A 21,687-nucleotide genomic window follows, 5' to 3' on the forward strand; every position below is an offset into this window, starting at 1 on the left:
ATGACATCTGGGAGGGCACTGTTCTGCATTCTGCCCAATGAAGCATGTTGGAACACCTGTTTCCTATCCTGAAACTGTTTACAATTGCTGCCGGAGAAGTCGGTGCTGAAACAGCATCATTAAGTCAAGTTATCCTGCTCAGCCACCTGTTGAAAAAGAGAGAGGAATCTATTAAGGCAATCCCAGACCTCAGTTGTGCCCAGAATGACATTAAACACCTGTGTCCATAGGCTTTCATAGGTGACGATCGCTGTTAAATTTAGGGTGAGGGGAGGGGAAGAGAAACACTACAATATACGCAGGATCTCTCTTATAAGAAAGAGGTTTCCCTGCTGGGAATAGCTCTACAGCTATGGATAAGGGAATGAAGCAAAAATGTCTTGGAAGTAGCGAACTTGGTCATGGATGTTACTCAAAGTATTGGCATGAGCCTGAGAGATGCTTCATCAGCATGTTGCTGGTGCATTCAGCTACTGTTGTACTGAGAGGAACGATTTTGGTAGTGCTGATGGGGAGGAGGAAGGTTCAGATAGGGACAGCTGGAAAGGGAGAGGAACAGGGCATCAGTTGAGAGCGGACTGTGATGTGTATGAATCTGTTGTCAGGTGCTCTTAGGAATGGACGGGGGTATAAGTATTTAAAGCTCCATATAGCAGAATTGCTGCCTGTCAAGCCAGGCAGAACGTGCCTCAGTGTATTGGACAACAGCTTCCTGCATGTCAAAGTCTGGCTTCTTTACTCCCAGCTGATGCCTTGGTTTTCTCCTTCTCTGCCTCCATCTGCTCCCGAATGTCCTGGAAGCACATTCTGCAATCCCTCCTAAGAAAGGTTTCAGAGTAACAGCCGTGTTAGTCTGTATCCGCAAAAAGAAGAACAGGAGTACTTGTGGCACCTTAGAGACTAACAAATTTATTAGAGCATAAGCTTTCGTGGACTACAGCCCACTTCCGAAGAAAGCTTATGCTCTAATAAATTTGTTAGTCTCTAAGGTGCCACAAGTACTCCTGTTCTTCTTTTTCCTCCTAAGAAAGTTCACCTCTTGAAGTGACAGTAAAATAACACAGAGCTCAAGTAGCAAAACATGTTCAAAAGGTACACAGGTAGATGAGTGGGAGGAATCTGCCTCTGGGCCACTGATGGCTACTAGCTGGGATCTGAGTTCTGAGTAGTAGAGGAGACGAGGCCAGGAGATGGGGTAGCACTCATATAATCTGAAAGGAGGACATGCCATGCCAAGCAAATGTTTTAAATTCCCTGTGTGACTGCACGGGAGGTGGGAGACCAGCCAATGGCAGCCGGGGTATACGGGGAGTGGGGGGAGGAGGCAGCGTTATGGATCCAGTGAGATACCCTGCATATCTGCAGGGACTGCCATTTCTTTTGTGTCTTTGCCTTTGCTAGGAACCATGGCAACACTCTCTGCTCTTCCACAGTGGTGCTTTCTCAATGAAGGATATGATGGGCTGGCAGCTTTCTAAAGGCCCCCAGCCCTGGAGGGTATGTGCTTCAATTTGGCTTGACTTTGGGGGAATAAGAGCTTAGTCACTTTGTCTTGGGGCTGCAGTTGTGCTAGGGGCTGTACATACACATGATAAGAGACAGTGCCTGCCTGAAAGAGTTTGCAGTCTAGATGAGAAATCAGACGGCAGCGTGTGGAGCGTCTGTGACGGGTTCACATGGAATAGTCACTCTCCATGGTGTGATTGTCACCTCAGCCACGCAGAGTTTCTGCTTCCAGGCTGGCATAGGAACAAACATGGCCAAACACTGTTCTTGCAGAATTCCTCTAGCTCTAGTGTTGACATCAGACCCCTGATGTGTGTATATAGCCAGAGACATTGATTTACCAAGACAGCAAATCAACTGAATGCCTTCCCTAGCTGGTGACTAAGGGAGTATATGATACCTGTGTCTATAAATAGAGACCCGTGTACCTTTCAAATATTATGGTCTGCTTTTGCCAATAGACACCACACAGTTACCCTCATTATTTCTATTCTAATTGTAGTGGAAATTGGTGATCTTGGATGCCGTTCTCTGTCGGAATGTGCTAATGTGGTCCGGGGGACCACTTTCGAAAGAGAGAGATTAATTGTGTAGGGTTGCCCAAGGGGTGTGCCTAGAAATGTGATATAAAATAAGAAATGTTCTGCTATTACTTGCTGTATTTATAAAACAACAACATTTGGATGTCAGATGCACCATAAAAAACACAAGAATCCCCCCCCCCAAATATTTTGGCTCTGAATTCTATAATCCAGTAATTCTTCTACCAGAAGATGCCAATACTGCAGATGAAATAGCAATAATAGACAAGATTTAACACTGACAGTGGCCCCATTTTCTACAAACACACCAAGAAAAAGTTTCTTCTCTGAAAAGTTTAGTTTAAATAGACAAAACAGACACAGGAAGGATTATTCCTATTTTACAGGAGAGGAACAGAAGAAGTTATATCTCATTTGCCCAAGGTTACACAGGAAGCATATGACAGAGGTGGTTCTAAATCCCAGCTCTGGGCCTAGAAACTAGATCTGTAGAATCTCCAGCCCGTGCCTTAACCCCATGTCCATCCTTCTTCAACACTGATTAGGAAATACAAACCTCTAAAGATAGTTCATGGGCCACGTAAATGTGATATAGCTGGTAATGTTAATTTTGCTGTCTAGATTGTTGTGGCAAAGGAGCCCATGAATAAAAGTACAGTAAAGAGAACGAAAGAGACAAAGACACAATAAATAAAATAAAGATGGGAAGTGAAGAATAACAGGAAATAAAAAAGAAGAATGGCAATAATACATAGAACCCCCTCCCTCTGTAGGTATGTACTAGCTCAGCAACTTGATATAGTCCATCACTTTACACAAACAGTGCACGTGAGAAGTTTCTACAAATCATCAGAAAACAAGTAAATTTCATCTGAATAGCAGGATGAAGTTTCTAACATCAAGATCTATTGCAATGTGGAATGATCTTACAAGGAAGGTGGTAGAAAAGTTATTGCTTGAGACATTTCAAGAGGAGAGTGGACAAAACACTAGGAAAACATACTCTAGAGAGCAATGTTCCCTTGGCAGGTAGATAGACTGGCTGACCTACAAGGGCTCTCCCAATCTCTGTCTTCTGTGATTATATTTACAACTTTCCTGCCTTGTTTTTCCCCACACATATATTTGAAGGCTATAAATATGTCACTAGTTAATGGATATAGCAAAAATTCCACTGCCACTCAGTGGAAAACCAGTCATATTTCAGACCTGTGCTGTGACATATGCACCCAGCTGAGACACAAGAGGGGTACAAAAGTGTTTGCAAAATGGGGAAGGTACAAAAACAGTATGGGAAGATTTTATTTTCCAGTTTCCCTTAAGACTATGACAAAAAACGTTGGTGGGAGAAGAGGGAAGGTCAGGGCCCAACTGACCATTTCAAAGGGACCCAGGTACCTTTTGACCACTCCCTAATCTGTTTACCTCTTTGTGAATACCCGAAGAAGGGAGAGAGAATAAAATCAGTTCAATGGGATCCCAAAAGGAAGGGAAAGGGCCAAATGGGAGCAAAGCAGGAGTGTAACCTAACCTCCACCCCAAACTTCAGAATATATATACCTTAATATCTGCCATTTGGTACATCCCAAAGTCAGACTAGAGAACCCTGCTCTGCCAAAATTCAAGGTTCAATGTCATCCCTAAAAGGCCGGTTGCTAGCAGCCACCAGTGGTAGAAGGACTGAAGTCCAGCAGAGGTGTTAAATCTTTCCAACTCACAAAAGGCCTAGGTGCCTAACTGCCACGTTAGCCACCTAAATCACAGAATCAGGCCCCACTGGGATTCACAAAGCCCCTGCTCTGCTGCCCTCAAACCCGGAAGGCACCGAAAATGGCTCAGCACCTAAGTTTGTGCCGTGAAAGTTCCCTGGGCGCCTGTGTTTCTGCCTTTGAGAATGCGCAGTACAGCCCCAGGCAACAGGTATCCAGATGCCTAAGTTCCAGAGCAGTGCAGGAGCTGGGGGAAGATAAATGTTCCTCTGCCCAACGCTATGTCTACACTACGGCTGTAAGTCAAGCTACGCTACGCAACTCCAGCTATGTGAACAATGTAGCTGGAGTGGACGTACCTTATGTCGAGTTACCGCAGGGTATACACTGTGGAAGGTTGACAGGAGAAACTCTTCCGTCAACTTACCTTACTCTTCTCATCGGGGACAGCATACAGGGGTCGACTGGAGAGTGATATGCTGTCGATTTGGTGGGTCTTCACTAGACCCGCTAAATCACCCGCCGGTGGATCGATCTCAGAGTGTCGATCTCGGCTGTAGTGTAGACGTAGCCTAAGTTGCATGCGAAGCGCAACATGTTAAGTGTGCGCAGACCTTGCCTACTGGCTCAGGACTCTGTAGGCGAGTTCAAAAAAACAGAGGGGTGTGGGGCACAAACTGGACAGGTGGAAGATCTCACTTCAAATTCCTTCTCCCCCTCAGGTGGGCGGCAGACTTGAACCAAAGCTCTCCCACCTCCCAACCGCTGGCTAGAATTTATGAAGGAGGGCTGCTGCCATTGCCACCTCCTTGCAAAAATGGCTCAGGCACCTAACGCCAAACAAGAGTTTACAGCTGAGCAGCTCAAGCAAAGGGAAGCACTTTATTGCAGCCCAGACTTAGGTGCCTATCTCCGAGATAAGGGAGGGGCTTAGCCCACACCCTGATCCCTGGCACCTCCCATTGGACAGCTAAGGTGAGGAGCCGCCTAGAATGCCGGCTTTTTTGAATCCCATTCCAAGGCCCCTATTTCTCCCCATTCATTGTGTGGGGAGCCAGGGCATTCAACTCAGGCCTTGTGAAGCCCAGTGATTTTCTAGGTGCTAGAAGTTAGGCGTGGGGATGCTGGCCAAATTCCTTTGTGAATCTAGCCCTTGTTATTTAAATATAGCGTATGCCTTTATACATGTATTTGATTGTTATGTATCGGTTAGAGCTGCAGAAATTATTTGCAAAAATCCATTCATGTCCTGCATGGAAGTTCAGTCTGAGCCTGATTATGCCTTTTTCTGGTCATAAACATCCCCAGATATGGGTGTTTGGTCACCTACAAGTGATGGAGGAACATGTACTAGCCACATGAGTTTTCCCTAGTCACCTGTTTAAGAATCATCCAATCAGGCAGCAAAAACAATACCATGTGATTGAGGTGCCAATCTTGCACTATGAGTAATAAAGCGAATAATGGAAGTGAATAGTTTGATAGCAACCCACAGGTGGAAAAATATTTGTCCCATCTACTTAGTAAATCATCGTAATAGAATCATAATAGAATCATAGGACTGGAAGGGACCTTGAGAGTGACCTAGTCCAGTCTCCTGCACTCCTGGCAGGACTAAGTATTATCTGGACCAATCCTGACAAGTGTTTGTCTAACCTGCTCTTAACAATCTCCAATGATGAAGATTCCACAACCTCCCTAGGCAATTTACCCAGTGCGTAACCACCCTGACAGTGGAGAAGTTTTTTCTAATGTCCAACCTAAGCTGCCCTTGCTGCAATTTAAGCCCATTGTCCTATTCTCAGAAGTTAAGGAGAACAATGTTTCTCCCTCCTCCTTGTACCAACCTGTTATGTACTTTTTATGTAAATCTTAGACCTGATCAAAAATGTAAAATCTCAAATTTCAACAAATGGGATTAAAATGTCACAATTTGTTCCCCTGCTTCCTTCACTAACTGTGATGCTCTTGATCTGAGTGGCAGAAAAGGAGGATTTCAGGCATGTTAAACGAGTAAGGTCTATTGCAGATAGCATTGTGTAGCTTGTGGGCAAGCTATTGCACTGCTGCAGGATCAGCACTCCATATGTTTGCTACACAATACAGATTCAGGGTCTGTGTGTGTGCATCACCCAGCACCGGGGGCGACTCTAGCTTTTTTTGCTGCCCCAAGCACGGCAGTGAGGCAGCCTTTGGCGGCATGCCTGCGGGAGGTCCCTGGTCCCACGGATTCGGCGGCATGCCTGCGGGAGGTCCCCGGTCCCGCGGATTCGGCGGCATGCCTGGGGGAAGTCCGCCGGTCCTGTGGCTTCGGCGTACGAATTGCCGCCGAATCTGCGGGACCGGCGGACCTCCCGCAGGCAAGCTGCCGAAGGCTGCCTGACTGCCGCCCTCACAGAGACCGGCAGGGCACCCCCCGCGGCTTGCCGCCCCAGGCACGCGCTTGCTGCGCTGGTGCCTGGAGCCGCCGCTGCCCAGCACAAGGAGGCCCTGACACAGTTTGGGATCCTTAGGTGCGATTTTAATGTCAATAATAATCTACATACTTATACTGTACTGCTCACCATGTTATGTGAAAGTCCAGGTCACTCTCTGAAATATTTTCCAGATTGCTGCATAAGTGAATTTAATAAATTGCTTTCAGTGCAGTTGATTTTCTAAATCTGACCTTGTTTCTTTTATTTCTTGGTGGGACTAAATTTGGGGAGAGAGGGAGTAGGTCAGAATTCTGAATTCTAGCCTATAAAGACATGCAAATAAGCCACATTAAACACACCAAACCACAAATCATTGTGACTGTGGCACTACTACAGAAGTTGTCTAATTATTTTGGCCTGGCTTATTAAGCACATTTGAAAATTGGCTGAATTGCTTGATTTGGTAAAAAATTACATGCTACATTTAATCAGCCCTCCTTTAAGGAACAAATGTCATTAAACACCACTTAATTAGCTGTTCCTACATCCCCACTGTGTGAAAAATTGTATCCTTGACGACTACAAAACATTTTTAAGGTCAAATGTGGTGAATAAAAATATCATTGAATGCCCTCTGGTAATAGACTACATAAAAGTGCAGCTCATTTCCATTAATTGAAAAGATTAGTTCTGTATCACAGTTAATCAGAATTTGATGGCTGCTCTGTAAAGATTGAGCAGACCCAGTGTGGCTAAATTTACAATTTTTTTTAGTTGTTTATAAGCATGCTGATTTGTTACGGTGCATAGAAATAAAAATGTCCTCTTGTGCTATTAACTTAGAATGCTGCCATATATTAGGCCAGGGCGGATCGAGGGACAGGCTCGGAGGAGGAGGGACAGACCCTGGAAAGACGGAAATTGATCAACTCACCAAAATCAATAAAATAATTCTCTCTCTTCCTCAATTTTTTTTTTGCCCATGTGGTTAACCCCCTTCTGCTGTCCACACACTGAATGAGATCAGAGATCCATCCCCCCACCTCACCTTTTCCCCACTATCTTCCCTCATTCCACCTCACGTAATCTATATGTCTGGTACTCTCGCCTGATTATTTTACACAGATCTCTGGCACTTGTTTTACTCCAGTTCAAAAAGTATGTCAAGAGCCAGATTTTTGGCAAGCTGCGGCATAACAGTCCATTAATCTCCATCACTGGCTCCATCCTCTAATGCGGTGGTGGGCAACCTGCGGTCTGTGGGCCACACGCAGCCCATCAAGGTAAGCCACTGGCGGGCCGCGAGACCGTTTGTTTACATTGATCGTCCACAGGCACGGCTGCCTGCAGGTCCCAGTGGCCGTGGTTCGCTGTTCCCAGCACTGCTGTAATGCATAAATCAAAGAGGAAAGAAGGGATAGGTCATTAGAATCTGGTAACACGTCCAGATTTTATTTTTAGGTCGGAAGCTAAGGCAGGTGCTGTAGCCTGTGACTAAACTATCATTGTGCTCTAGGCAAACTGTGAGATGGATACCAGGCTAGCTCCTGGCAGAGAATCTCAGCATAGATCATAGTGGCTTTGCAAGAAAACAATTTCCCTTGGCTCATCTGGCTGAACCGATACTACCTGGGAACCACAGCGATACCAGATATAACCTGGGTGCAGACATACATGTTCATGCACACACAGCAAGCCAATTTCTGATCTTCGACACATCCCCAGGATTCCCATTGAAATCAATGAGTTCATTATAGATACCTCAGCACAGAATTTGTCCTGAGAGGACTGATACTCAGTTGCTATGTTCCTATGCTTGCAGCAGGGATGGAGATGGGGATGGTGGTGGTCGTGGTGGGAGGGTGGAGTAAATGGTTTAGCACTCCAGGTATTTGGGGGGCCATACAGGGGCCTACCTGGACCCTGGTATAAAACAGAGCAGTCATCGGGCTGTTCTAACATACACTGTGCTTCTCCTGCCCCCCAGGGCATTAGAGAAAATCCATAGTTCACCTGCTCCAAGCCATCACTGTGGTGGAGGCTGGAAGCAGGGCCGGGGTACCAGCTCTCACAGCAGTTGGAGAGGCTGTCTACCCAGGGGGGATTCTCATGGGACTGTTTCTACTCACTTTAAAGCCCTTAACAGATAAATCTATCAAGACGGTTCCTGTTTCTAGATTCTGCTTGAAACCAGGCTCAGTTCGACTAGTAATGGCAAGAATTACAAGAATCCCAGGGGGAGGGATAGCTCAGTGGTTTGAGCATTGGCCTGCTAAACCCAGTGTTGTGAGCTCAATCCTTGAGGGGGCCACTTAGGGAGCTGGGGCAAAATCAGTACTTGGTCCTGCTAGTGAAGGCAGTGGGCTGGACTTGATGACCTTTCAAGGTCCCTTCCAGTTCTAGGAGATAGGATATCTCCTTTAATTAAAAAATGTGGTCCCTGCAACTGCCTCCCAGCCTGCAATTGGCCTCTTCCTTGGGCAGGATAGCCACAAAAATAGGGGTGAGAAAGGCCAGTAGAACCCTGTCCATTAACATGTGAATTGTGGAGAGGAGTGATACTGGGCAATAGCTGGTGGCATCACTTGGTGGTCTCCCATGTTTGAGGAGTGCACATTTTCCCCTTTTAATGTATGGCAGTAAATAGGTCTGCCAACCATGCTTCTCCCTTTGGCCCCTAATTCTTGAGGAATTCAGGATAAAATGCCGTCCTTGCAAACAGCTTTTCTGCTTTTAGTGGCCATAAGTGCCTGGTATATTGCTTCTGTAGCACATGGGGTGAAGTGGGGAGGGGCTTTGTTGGATGTTTAGGGCACACCCACGCTTAGAATGCTGCATTGGTCGTGATTTAGTGAAGGTGCTCTAAGCCAGTGGTTCTCAAACTTTTGTATTGGTGACCCCTTTCATATAGCAAGCCTTTGAGTGCGACCCCCCCTTATAAATTAAAAACATGCTTTTATATATTTAACACCCTTATAAATTCTGGGCTGCAAAGCAGGGTTTAGAGTGGAGGCTGACAGCTCATAACCCCCCCCCCCATGTAATAACCTCGTGACCCCCTGCTCTAAGCTGATGGGAGAGAGCTCTGCCTTCGGCGTAGTTCATCCACCTCCCGAAAAATGGTATTTAGATTGGTGGGAGAAGCTCTTTTGCTGACATAACGCTGTCTACATGGGGTGGTTAGGTCAGTGTAACTACATCACTAAGGGGTGTGGATTTTTCACACTCCTGAGTGATGTAGTTATACCAATATAGGTCTGTAGTGTTGTCCAGATGTTAGGAAGAGCTCTTTCTCAACCATCTGTCTAGTCCGCTTGTCAGTATTGGTTTTCAAATTACGGAAAAGGTGTGAGGTGAAAGCATTGGCCGCCATTTTCAGTTGAAGATGTTTTAACGGGTCAGCAACCCCAACCCTACAGAGGAGTCACCAGACTTTATGGCTGGAATGAATGAAGTCAAGACCTTCCCCTGTCTCATTCCATCACTTTAGGTGGGTAGAGTCCAATGACTGGAATAGTGCTTTTGCTGTGTCTGGATCACCACACTTCTCAGACCCTCTGGAGAGTGCTTCTGTCTTCAGCTGCCAGCAAGGAACATGGTGGTGGTTGCCTTTGTAAATGACAATGCAGAAGAAGAAGGGGAGGAGCGGCTATTTGGAGTGCTGTATATCACAGCCGTATTGGGAAATGGGGGTGGGAAGAAAGGAGGAGGGTCTGCACAAAATAGTTCTGAACATACATCACTTCTTTGCTGCTTAGAATAGCTGGTAAACAAAAATAGGTGCAAAAGTGTTTGGTGCAAAAATTTCCTCTAGGTGAAACCCGGAGATTCAGCTCAGCGGCTGGAAGATGTGTGAGGCCCAAACACTGAGGTTGGGGCAATAAAATGGGAAACTGGACAAGGCATTCAGGCATTTATTCTGAAACCTCAGCTGTGTTCTGACCCTTTAAGGAACAAGCCAAACAAACCAAGTTCTCCAAATGGCATTACACATAAAAAAGGACAAAAGCACAGCGTTTCTTACCTCAGTCGATGCAACAGTTCTAGAGCTTGTTCTATGTTGGAGCTTCCAGCCCAGAAGTGGCCTTCACTTGTACCCTGAACATGTCTCTCTGCTCCCTTTTGTAGGAGCATGGAGAGCATCAGTGGCAGAAGGGTCAAAATTCTTCATTTTTTTAAATTCCAAAATATCCTTTTTTCAAAATTCAGAGCTTTTGCCAAAGGCTTTGATTTTTTCATCATTTGCCAGTTTTTTGTTGTTATTGTTATTGCCAACCTCATCATCGGGAGCAAGCTCCTCACAGACCAAGACCCCCTACTTAAAGCAGCACCTTTTCCTGCCAGAACAGCAGAGGCAAACACTACTGACATATCTCCACAGCTACAATGATCAATACCCGCCACAGCATATTTTTCAAGATCCATGGGTCCTATACATGCCTATCACAACATGTGGTGTACCTCCTTTAGTGCCCTAACTGCCTCAACAACAACAACTCTGTGGGTGAAACCAGACAAGCACAATGCTCTTGAATGAACTTACCCAGAAAAATGATAAAAGACAAAACCATCATATCGCCCATGTGTGGACACTTTTCACAGAACGATCACTGGATATCTGACTGCTCCAGCCTCATTCTCAAAGCACAGCATCTTCAAAAGAGGAGCCTGGGAGCTTAAAATTCATATCTTTGCTAGACACTAAAAATTCTTGTCTTAATAAAGACACTGGATTTATGGCTTATTACAAGAATCTGCGACCCACTAACACCCCTTTTTTGTCCTATGACTGCAGTGGTATTAACAGGCCACTTCATATAGAATGACTTAGAATACATGTTAACTACTTATACTAAACGACCTGTTCCACCTTGTATTTAGCTGTGACACTCTGGGGGCTTGTCTACACTTATCCTCTGTGATTCCGTGATTCTATGGTTAGGGCATGTCTATACGTACAGCACTGTATTGGCACAGCTGCATCGATGCAGTGTGTCTGATGAAGACTCTCTATGCCGACGGGAGAGAACTCTCCCGTCGGCATAGCGTTGTCTGCACTGGCACTTACGTCGGTGTAACTCATGTTGCTTAGGGGGTGGTTCATTCACACCCCTGAGTGACATAAATTCTGCTGACATAAGCGGTAATGTAGACATCGCCTTAAATCGCTGCAGCTGCATGGCTCTTGCGCTTCAGTGAAGACACTACCTATGCTGATGATCAAAATAGAACACAGTAAAAACCTAATTTGCTTTTAAATATTTATGGTTTTTGGTTATGTTCTTTGTTTAACCTCCTGCATTTTCTTCAGGTTGGGCTGCATAACTTGGCATAACTCTGTTGCAGTCACGTTCACTTCCTTGTTCTCATACATTAGCACCAGGGTGGAGTTTTTTTGTTTGTTTGTTTTTTGGGTTCCAAACAAATCCAAACAGTCCAAAGCAGGCTGTGAAGAGTTACACAGGGATCTCACAAAACATGGTGGCTGGGCAGATGAAATTCAGTGTTGATAAATACACATTGGGAAACATAATCCCAACTATATGTATACAGTGATGGGATCTAAATTAGCTCTTGGAGTCATTGCGGATAGTTCTCTGAAAAAATCCACTCAATGTTCAGCGGCAGTCAAAATTGCTAACAGAATGTTGCGAATCATTAGGCAAGGGATAGATAATAAGATTGAAAATGTCATATTGCCTCTATATAAATCCATGGTACACCCACAGCTTGAATAAAGCGTGCAGATCTGGTCACCCCATCTAGAAAAAGATATATTGGAATTGGAAAAGATACAGAAAAGGGCAACAAAAATGATTAGGGGTATGGAACAGCTTCCATATGAGGACTGGGACTTTTCAGTTTGGAAAAGAGATGACTAAGGGGAGATATGATAGAGGTCTATAAAATCATGACTGGGATGGAGAAAGCAAATACGGAAGTGTTATTTACTCCTTCTCATAACACAAGAATTAGGGGTCACCAAATGAAATGAATAGGCAGCAGGTTTAAAACGAACAAAAGAAAGTATTTCTTCACACAGTGCACAGTCAACCTGTGGAACTCTTTGCCTGAGGATGTTGTGAATGTCAAGACTATAACAGGGTTCAAAAAAGAACTAGAAAAGTTCATGGAGGATAGGTCCAGGATTGGCCGGGAGGCAAAATCATGCTCTGAAGTATCCCTAGCCTCCGTTTGCCAGAAGCTGGGAATGGGCGACAGGGGATGGATCACTTGATGATTACCTGGTCTTCTCATTCCCTCTGAAGCACCTGGCATTGGCCACTGTCAGAAGACAGGATACTGGGCTAGATGGACCGTTGTTGGTCTGACCCAGTATGGCCATTCTTTTGTTATGTTCCCAGTGCTGCAGAGAAAATGTAAAGTCTAACAATTAATTCAATGAAATAATAAAGCTTTGCTGGTCACATTATACTTTGTGACCTCATGAGAGGGTTTTTCTGGTAATCCATACAGAGTACTGTTCACTATCAAAATACTGAAGAAGCATCATTATGTTTTGTATGGTGCATAACAAAGATAAAATAGTGTACAAATCCTAACTATTATATGAAAAAATAAAACCTAACTTGTGGGTCTTAACCATGTGGCAGTGTCCCATTAATGGAGATCTTCTAGACTCTTCTAATCTTCCTTTCAACAATCTCATCCCAAAAGAAGTTCTCATTAGTAAATGTATTTCTTTGACTTAAATTAAATGAGAGTATTTTGAAGACTCTGTCCTTTCTCATCACTTTAATCTGAAGACCTTGTACTTTTTTTCAGTCTCCATCAGGAGATCACTTAATGAAATGGAGTTTAGCTTAAAAGAAATAGATTTTTTTCCTACTTGGATATTTCTTTTAAAAAATAAAAGGGGCATTTATCCTAATTTGCTTGCACTTCTGCTTTTCTGACTATTTCTCATGGGAAATTCACAAAAGGGTTTCTCCTTACTTTGCTAGATGCAACCATAGAATTTAGGCTTAGAGCGATGAAGTCTCTGTGGCTTCCTTAGATAAAAAATGGACTATTTAATTAATGTATCCAAATAGTTTTATTAGCACTAGAGATATATGGGCAATTATGAAGGCTACCTGGTTAGGTTAAAATAGGAGCCTTAGGAGATTTCCACCATCTTTTTCGGTTGTTTAGGGAAAGTTTGGTTAAAGACTCTCCTGCATCCCTGAAAATGAGACATGCCACGAGAAGGGTAATATAGGTCACAGAGTTTTACTTCAAGAAGGTTTGATACCCATGCTAACTGGAATAGTCCAATGGCCTGGTGGAAGTCTCACAGGTTTGCATAGTTCAGGTAAACTTCCAAATGCTCATTGGATACTCGTCTCCTATTGGGTGACTTGACCATAGGCACCAAGGTTCCTAGTTGCCTAAATTTTCACAGTTGTATTTCTAAGTAGGTACTATCACACTGAAAAAAAAAGACTTATATCCACTGATGATGCTGACAAGTGTGACAGGGTGACCTTGGAAGCTGAGATGGTATTTCTCATAAGTGATTATTTTTTTTTAAAGAATGACGGTTCATAAGTAATGACCAAAAGTATATACAATCAGCTCTGTGAAATGGGCTGCTGGCCACACTTCAGTTTCTAGGGGAGAAGAACTCTATATTATTATGTACCTGTATTTCAGGAGTGGTTAGAAGCCCCATCATGGACCAGGACCCTGTTGTCCTAGTTGCTGTACAAACACATAACAAAAAGATGACTGGCACCCTTGACTGGCACTCAGCCTCAGCAGAGAGGCCAAATACTGAATGGACATAAAGAATGAATCACCCCAAGTTTTCACCCCTGCAGGTCATGGTGAAGGCATGTTGATGTACTGTGAGGAACGCTTACACTGGTATTATCCATGTTGTCCCTGTTCTGTGATTAAATACTAGCACTTTTCACTTTCCAGAGATGTCAATCCAGCACCTTCCACTAGAGCTAAATTAGAATTTAAAAAATGAACAAACAAACAAACAAACAAACAAACCAGAACTTGTTATTGAGTTAATTTTCACACAAAAAGTTAAAGAAAAAAGTCCTCTGTGTTTGTATCTCTTTACATATTTGACACATAGAACTCTGCCAATGTGGTTTGACTTAGTGGATGAAAAGTCCAGGCATTTGGTCAAGTAACTGAAATTTAAAGATCAGCCACTTGATCAGCATCTAGGTGATATTCTCCAATCTGACCTAGCTGTGGTTGGCATGTGACCAGAGGACAGCAGACAGGCTATATTTGGCAGCAGTTCTAGCTCATTCTCACATCATAAGAGACAGTCCCTGCTACAAGATCTTATAAGCTAATTTTTAAACCAGATTCAACAAGTGCATGCAATACTTATGACCACCTTTTTACACAGACTACGTGTGGACGTAATTTGTAGGGACCAAGGTTTGGGGTGACTTTTTAGTTAAATGAACATATCCACAGCAGGTCTCCAGCTTGCCTGCCTCAGATGTGATTCATCCCTAGGGAAGGGCAAAGTGTTTCCACTGCTCTCTGCATTCAAGGAGGCCAGGCATAGTCTTCATTCCCCTTGGTGGCTCCATAGTAGCTTCATCAGAGGGATCTGCTAAGGGGATGCATCGAGGCAGACATTCACATTCACACCTATGCAAAGGGACCATCTGCCACTCAACACAGAGCTTAAGTTGTGCATTGGCCTTGTGCAGGCCCTCTTCATGGGATGTATTTAAACACGAGTCAACAAATTGCCCTGCTGCCTTAATCATGCAGTCTTCCTGGTAGCCTGTGGGGTATATGTCTGCATGACCGGGCATCAGGCAGCACATAGCTTCTTTAGTCTAGGCTGGCACTGAAGGCCCTGTACTCTGCTTTATCTAGCCCATTAACAATCATGTTTAATGGAACTCTAACAGCTTAGAAGACAGTGCTTTATCACTTGAGTCCCAAAGGCATTTGGTATGGAAAAATATAAGCAAAATGTGATCTTTGGCTCACTCTGGGGTCTAATGGGCATTATGAAACCCCGTGGAACATATTTGCCTTTTGAAAAGCAAACTAACACTCCTTTTCAACATTATTACTGGGTTACTTCCTGAGAGCAATTATTTCTTACTAATTCTATACAACAGACAGATTTTTCAGTGGCAAGCATAGTTGATTTATCTTTGTTTTATGTTAAGGACTGCAGTAGGTTTAAAGACTGGTTTATTTTGGCTGTATTAATATGGGCAACATCACTTGGTCTAATGATTAAGTTTTCATTACTGGCTATAAATTACTCTTTCGTTGCTCTAGATAATAACAGATTTTTTTTCACCCCACTATATGTGAATTATGAAAGATAGTTATTTCTTTAATCTCCAGCATATCTTGCTATGAAAGGGTTTATGCATTTAATTCTCCTGGTTCAGGGAAGACGTGATCTTTTTAAGACAAACTGGGATGAATGAATAACTGCTGTCAGAAATCTCTCGTTTTTAACATACCTTTATAAGAAAAAATCAAATCAGAGATCTATATTTTGCCTTATTGTCTTAAAAGTAAAATACAAGTGGAAGTACAAATATATTTGAATGAGACAATGAAAACAATATATATAGATTCAGTATCCACTTCTGAAAAGAGCAGCTAGACTTTACCCTTTCACGTTTTTTTGGTAAGGATAGACTTCATGTTAAGGCGTTAGACTAGGCTGCAGAAGACCCTGGATTCAGTTCCTGATTGCCAGTGTGATGTTGGGCACATCATATATTCTCTGTGCCTCAATTTTCCATAATTAAAATTGAGATAATAATACTTCCGTACCTCCCAGGTATGTTATGAGTTTGAATTCATTAACATTTGTGAGGTGTTTAGTTATTGCCTGGATGAGTGCTTGGATATTGTCAACAAGTTCAAGATGACATTTTGGCAATGTATTTTTTTTTTATTATAGCAGATGAAATGTTCAAGGATTTTTTGTGTGCTGTGGCTTGACGTATATCCAGAAATGCACCCTGAGGCTACTTACTGGCTTGTGCTCCATGATAGAGTCCATTCTTTTTTCTTACCTGAAAAATTAATTTGGCCATTTTAGAATCACATATGTTCACCCCTGGGCAGAATCCCTCAATGACAAGGCATCTCTCACAGTCTTTCCCCACGGACTTTAATGCCTGGGAAAGTAAGGGGTCTTTGCCTGAACAGCCCTGATGTTCAAAAAACATGTAGAGTCCATTCATGGTTTACCAATGTTCCTCCAGTTTGATGCTGCCTTTGAGTCACAGGCTCACACCAGCCAAACATTTTGAAAATAAAATAATATATCAGAGATTGTTACAGAATACGTAAGAACAGCCATACTGCATCAGACCAATGGTCCACCTAGCCCAGAATCCTGTTTTCTGACAGTGGCCAATGCCAGTTGCTTCAGAGTGAATGAACAGAACCTAACAGCCACTGTAAATTCACTACTTTAGCTGCACACTAAGGACTTTCCCTCGAACATGGAGGTTAATTGATGCAGTTAGTCTTAACATGACATGTCCATTCTAGTATTCAAAGAAGACCATTATGCAAATACTGTAGGTAACATACTGTTCTATTAAAATTCCAGATGTCAGCTTTTCTAAAGGAAGCTATCGACACTTCACGATTTTGTAAAAACGTTTTTCTTGCAGATCCATTTAAGATGCAACATTACGTTGCCCTTTGTGACAGGTAATGCAATATTACATTAAGTATAAATAAATCAAAACCAGATGTACTTGCTTGAATTACTAGGACCCCTAATGGCATTTGAGGGGAAAATATGCCAAAATCCATGGCTACCTAATGTCTCTGGTTACTCCACATTGCATCTCTGCTGTCCTCTTATACCTGGGGTAAATGAGTAAAATTTTAAGAAATGTAAAGTTGGTGTGTGTTGGGTAGCTCACAAAGAATTTCCCCTCCCCACTTGCTCATCCCATGAGAAGGCCGATCACAACTGCATTCCCTGTGCTAGGGTGAAATGGAACCCCAAGTGGGACAAGGCCAATTCACCACTCCCCTGTACTGACCTGCCAAATGGGACCAGCCTGTAGCATGTGAGGATGCTCAAAGTCATTCTAACTCCCTGAGGTAGCACAGAGCTCTCCCTGAGGCAACGCAATCCCATACCAAACCAAACACAAGCTGGTGACTCTCAGCTGTGATTCAGCCAAGAAAGGTTTTAGTATCAATTCTGCTGGCTTAAAACCTTATCAACTACTTTCTGTCCAAAGCTGATTTTGTCTCTCAGTGAAAAGGAAGCATGAGTTAGATAAATATAGCTGTCTTTAAGCCAATGATAACCTGACAAAATGAATTTGCTAATAGATAACCAGTACGTTTGCTCCTTGCCTTTGGATGGACACTTGTAATTAGTAGGAAAATATCTGTTTCGGGACTAATGTATTCCCCTGGGAAATAAGAAAAATGCAGTTAAAAATGATGGATCTCTTTTAGGACTGGTGCAAATGGTTTGAACTGTAATACTTAAACCTGATGATTTATACTAGCAGAATACTGAAGCTGCATAAAATGAACCCCATTTTGAACCTGCTGTTTTGTTAGCAACTGAAATGATAAGTATGAAAGTTTTCATAATCCACTAGTTTATTATGGTCTCTTCTCAGAGTTTTGGAAGGACTCTTGTTTTTCCATCAACTTTAGTAATAATAATAATAATAATAATAATAATAATAAGTATCATTATTATTATTTATTATTTGTAGTATGGTAACAGAGAATGTTCTGCTTCTTTGTTAATCCATTAGCTCTTGAAAAGTAATACATGAAGGGGAGGAAATAATAGATGGGGAATAAGTTTTGGACATTCAAAATATATGGGACAGAAGACCAGGTCCTCAGCTTGTGTATATTGGCATAGCCGCATTGAAGCCAATTGAATGACACCTGGTTACCACCACTGAGGATCTGGCTCTCCCGACTTTGGCTTTGGGTGTGCCTGGATGTACTTAAATGTGGGGCTGTAATTTGAAATTGAGGCAAGTGAAATACTTACACTACTGGCCCCACAGTAGGATCCAATGTTTGTGTTTGTGCAAAATGTGCACTAACACCTATTTATGCAAAAGTTGAAAGTGGCCATTTTCTGCATGTGCATGTGAAGTTCCTAGTCACAGAGAGTTGCTTTCACAGAGAGATGAGGCTTTCCGGGACACTGTAGAATTGTCCCACGTCCAGTCAGACAGCCCCTGCACTGTTGAGGAGGATGAAAGGTCCATGGAAGTAGAGCAGTCAACGGGAGCAGAGGGAAACCTTCCCATAGTTGGGACCAGGGCCGGCTTTAGGCCGATTCAGCCGATTCGGCTGAATTGGGCCCCGCGCCAAGAGGGCCCCGCGCTGCAGCTCTCCACCCCGCCCCCAGCTCACTTCCCCCTCCTCCCCTCCCCTGAACTTTCCGCCCCCTCCCCTGCTTCCCACGAATCAGAGATTCGCGGGAAGGCTGAAAAGAAGCAGGGGCGGGCCGGCAGCACAAGGTAAGCTGGGGTGGTGGGGGTGCGAGAAGGGCTCCGGGGAGGCGCGGCCCGTTCCCGCAGGCCCCAGCAGCTCTGGCCCGGCTTGGCTCCAGCCCGGCCCCCGCGGCGCGGCCCGGCTCTGGCTCGGCTCGGCCCCCGCGGCGCGCTCCGGGTCGGACCCAAGCCCGGCAACCCCGGCCGGAGCGCGGCTCGATTCCTGGGGGCGGGGCTTGCAGCAAGCCCCGCCCCCAGGAATCCGGCCCCGCTCTTGCTAAAGCCGGCCATGGTTGGGACCCTCCTTCCAGATGGTGTCAGGGAATCCTCTCGCACTGAGGTTACCTCTCCGGGGGAGGGAACTCCAGTCACTAGGAAAAGGCAGGTATTAGTAATGGGAGATTCAATCATTAGAAACATAGATAGCTGGGTTTGTGATGACCGGGAGAACCATATGGTGACTTGCCTGCCTGGTGCGAAGGTTGCGGATCTCTTGAGGCATCTAGATAGACTTATGTGTAGTGCTGGGGAGGAGCCGGTGGTCGTGGTACATGTAGGTACCAATGACATACGGATGGGTAGGAGAGACGTTCTGGAGGCCACATTTAGGCTGCTAGGGAAGATACTGAAATCCAGGACCTCTATGGTGGCATTCTCAGAAATTCTTCCTGTTCCACGCACAGGGCAAGGTAGGCAGGCAGAGCTTCAGAGTCTCAATGCATGGATGAGACGATGGTGTAGAGAGGAGGGGTTTAGATTCATTAGGAACTGGGGAAACTTTTGGGATAGGGGGAACCTATACAGGAGAGATGGGCCCCACCTAAACCAAAGTGGAACCAGACTACTGGCACTTAACATTAAAAAGGTTGCAGAAAAGGTTTTAAACTAAGAGATGCACGAAAACCGACTGCTGCAGAGGAGCATATGACTTCTCTTAGAGGAGATTTCTCTTAGAGGAGAGTGTATTGATAGAGATTCTCTAGGTTTTAGTCAGGAGGAGAGGATGGAAGAGGATAATCTAGGGGTCAGATCAGATGAGAAACATTCACATAAAAAAGAATCTGACACATCAGAAAAGGGCAGACAAATAAACAGTGACAATTTTTAAAATGCTTGTATATAAATGCTAGAAGTAAGTGCTTGTATATAAATGCTAGAAGTCTAAATAATAAGATGGGTGAACTAGAGTGCCTTGTGATAAAGGAGGATATTGATATAATAGGCATCACAGAAACCTGGTGGAGTGAGGACAATCAATGGGACACAATTATTCCAGGGTACAAAATATATCAGAAGGACAGAACAGGTCGTGCTGGGGGGTGGGGAGGGGGAGTGGCAATATATGTGAAAGAAAATGTAGAATCAAATGAAGTAAAAATGTTAAGTGAATCCACATGTTCCATAGAATCTCTATGGATAGTAATTTCATGCTCTAATAAGAATATAACATTAGGGATCTATTATCGACCACCTGACCAGGACAGTGATAGTGACAATGAAATGCTAAGGGAAATTAGAGAGGCTATCAAAATAAAGAACTCAATAATAATGGGGGATTTCAACTAACCCCATATTGACTGGGAATGTGTCACCTCAGGACGAAATGCAGAGACAAAATTTCTCGATACTTTAAATGACTGCTTCTTGGAGCAGCTGGTATGGGAACCCACAAGGGGAGAGGCAACTCTCGATTTAGTCCTGAGTGGAGTGCAGGAGCTGGTCCAAGAGGTAACTATAACAGGACTGCTTGGAAATAGTGACCATAATATAATAACATTTAACATCCCTGTGGTGAGAAGAACACCTCAACAGTCCAACACTGTGGCATTTAATTTCAGAAAGGGGAACTATGCAAAAATGAAGGGATTAGTTAAACAGAAATTAAAAGGTACAGTGACTAAAGTGAAATACCTGCAAGCTGCATGGATGCTGTTCAAAGACACCATAATAGAGGCCCAACTTAAATGTATATCCCAAATTAAAAAACACAGTAAAAGAACTAAAAAAGAGCCACCGTGGCTTAAAAACCATATAGCAGTGAGAGATAAAAAGGTATCTTTTACAAAGTGGAAGTCAAATCCTAGTGAGGTAAATAGAAAGGAACATAAACACTGCCTAATTAAGTGTAAAAATGTAATAAGAAAAGCCAAAGAGGAGTTTGAAGAACAGCTAGCCAAAAACTCAGAAGGTAATAACAAAATGTTTTTTAAGTACATCAGAAGCAGGAAGCCTGCTAAACAACCAGTGGAGCCTCTGGACAATCAAGCTACAAAAGGAGAGCTTAAAGACGATAAAGTCATTGTGGAGAAACTAAATGGATTTTTTGTTTCAGTCTTCATGGCTGAGGATGTTAGGGAGATTCCCAAACCTGAGCTGGCTTTTGTAGGTGACAAATTGGAGGAATTATCACAGATTGAGGTGTCACTAGAGGAGATTTTGGAATTAATTGATAAACTTAACAGTAACAAGTCCACCGGGACCAGATGGCATTCACCCAAGAGTTTTGAAAGAACTCAAATGTGAAGTTTCTGAGCTATTAACTATGGTTTGTAACCTGTCCTTTAAATCGGCTTCTCCACTCAATGACTGAAAGATAGCTAATGTAACGCCAATATTTAAAAAAAGGCTCTAGAGGTGATCCCAGCAATTACAGACCAGTAAGTCTAATGTCAGTACCAGGCAAATTAGTTGAAACAATAGTAAAGAATAAAATTGTCAGACATATAGAAGAACATAAATTGTTGGGCAAAAGTCAACATGGTTTCTGTAAAGGGAAATTGTGTCTTACTAAAAAAATAGAGTTCTTTGAAGGGGTCAACAAACATGTAGACAAGGGGGATCCAGTGGACATAATGTACTTACATTTCCAGAAAGTCTTTGACAAGGTCCCTCACCAAAGGCTCTTAGGTAAATTAAGTTGTCATGGGATAAGAGGGAAGGTCCTTTCATAGATTGAGAACTGGTTAAAAGACAGGGAACAAAGGGTAGGAATAAATGGTGAATTCTCAGAATGGAAAGGGGTAAGTAGTGGTGTTCCCCAAGGGTTAGTCCT

This window comes from Chrysemys picta, chromosome 2, assembly GCF_011386835.1.
Source record: "Chrysemys picta bellii isolate R12L10 chromosome 2, ASM1138683v2, whole genome shotgun sequence".
Lineage (NCBI taxonomy): Eukaryota > Metazoa > Chordata > Testudines > Emydidae > Chrysemys > Chrysemys picta.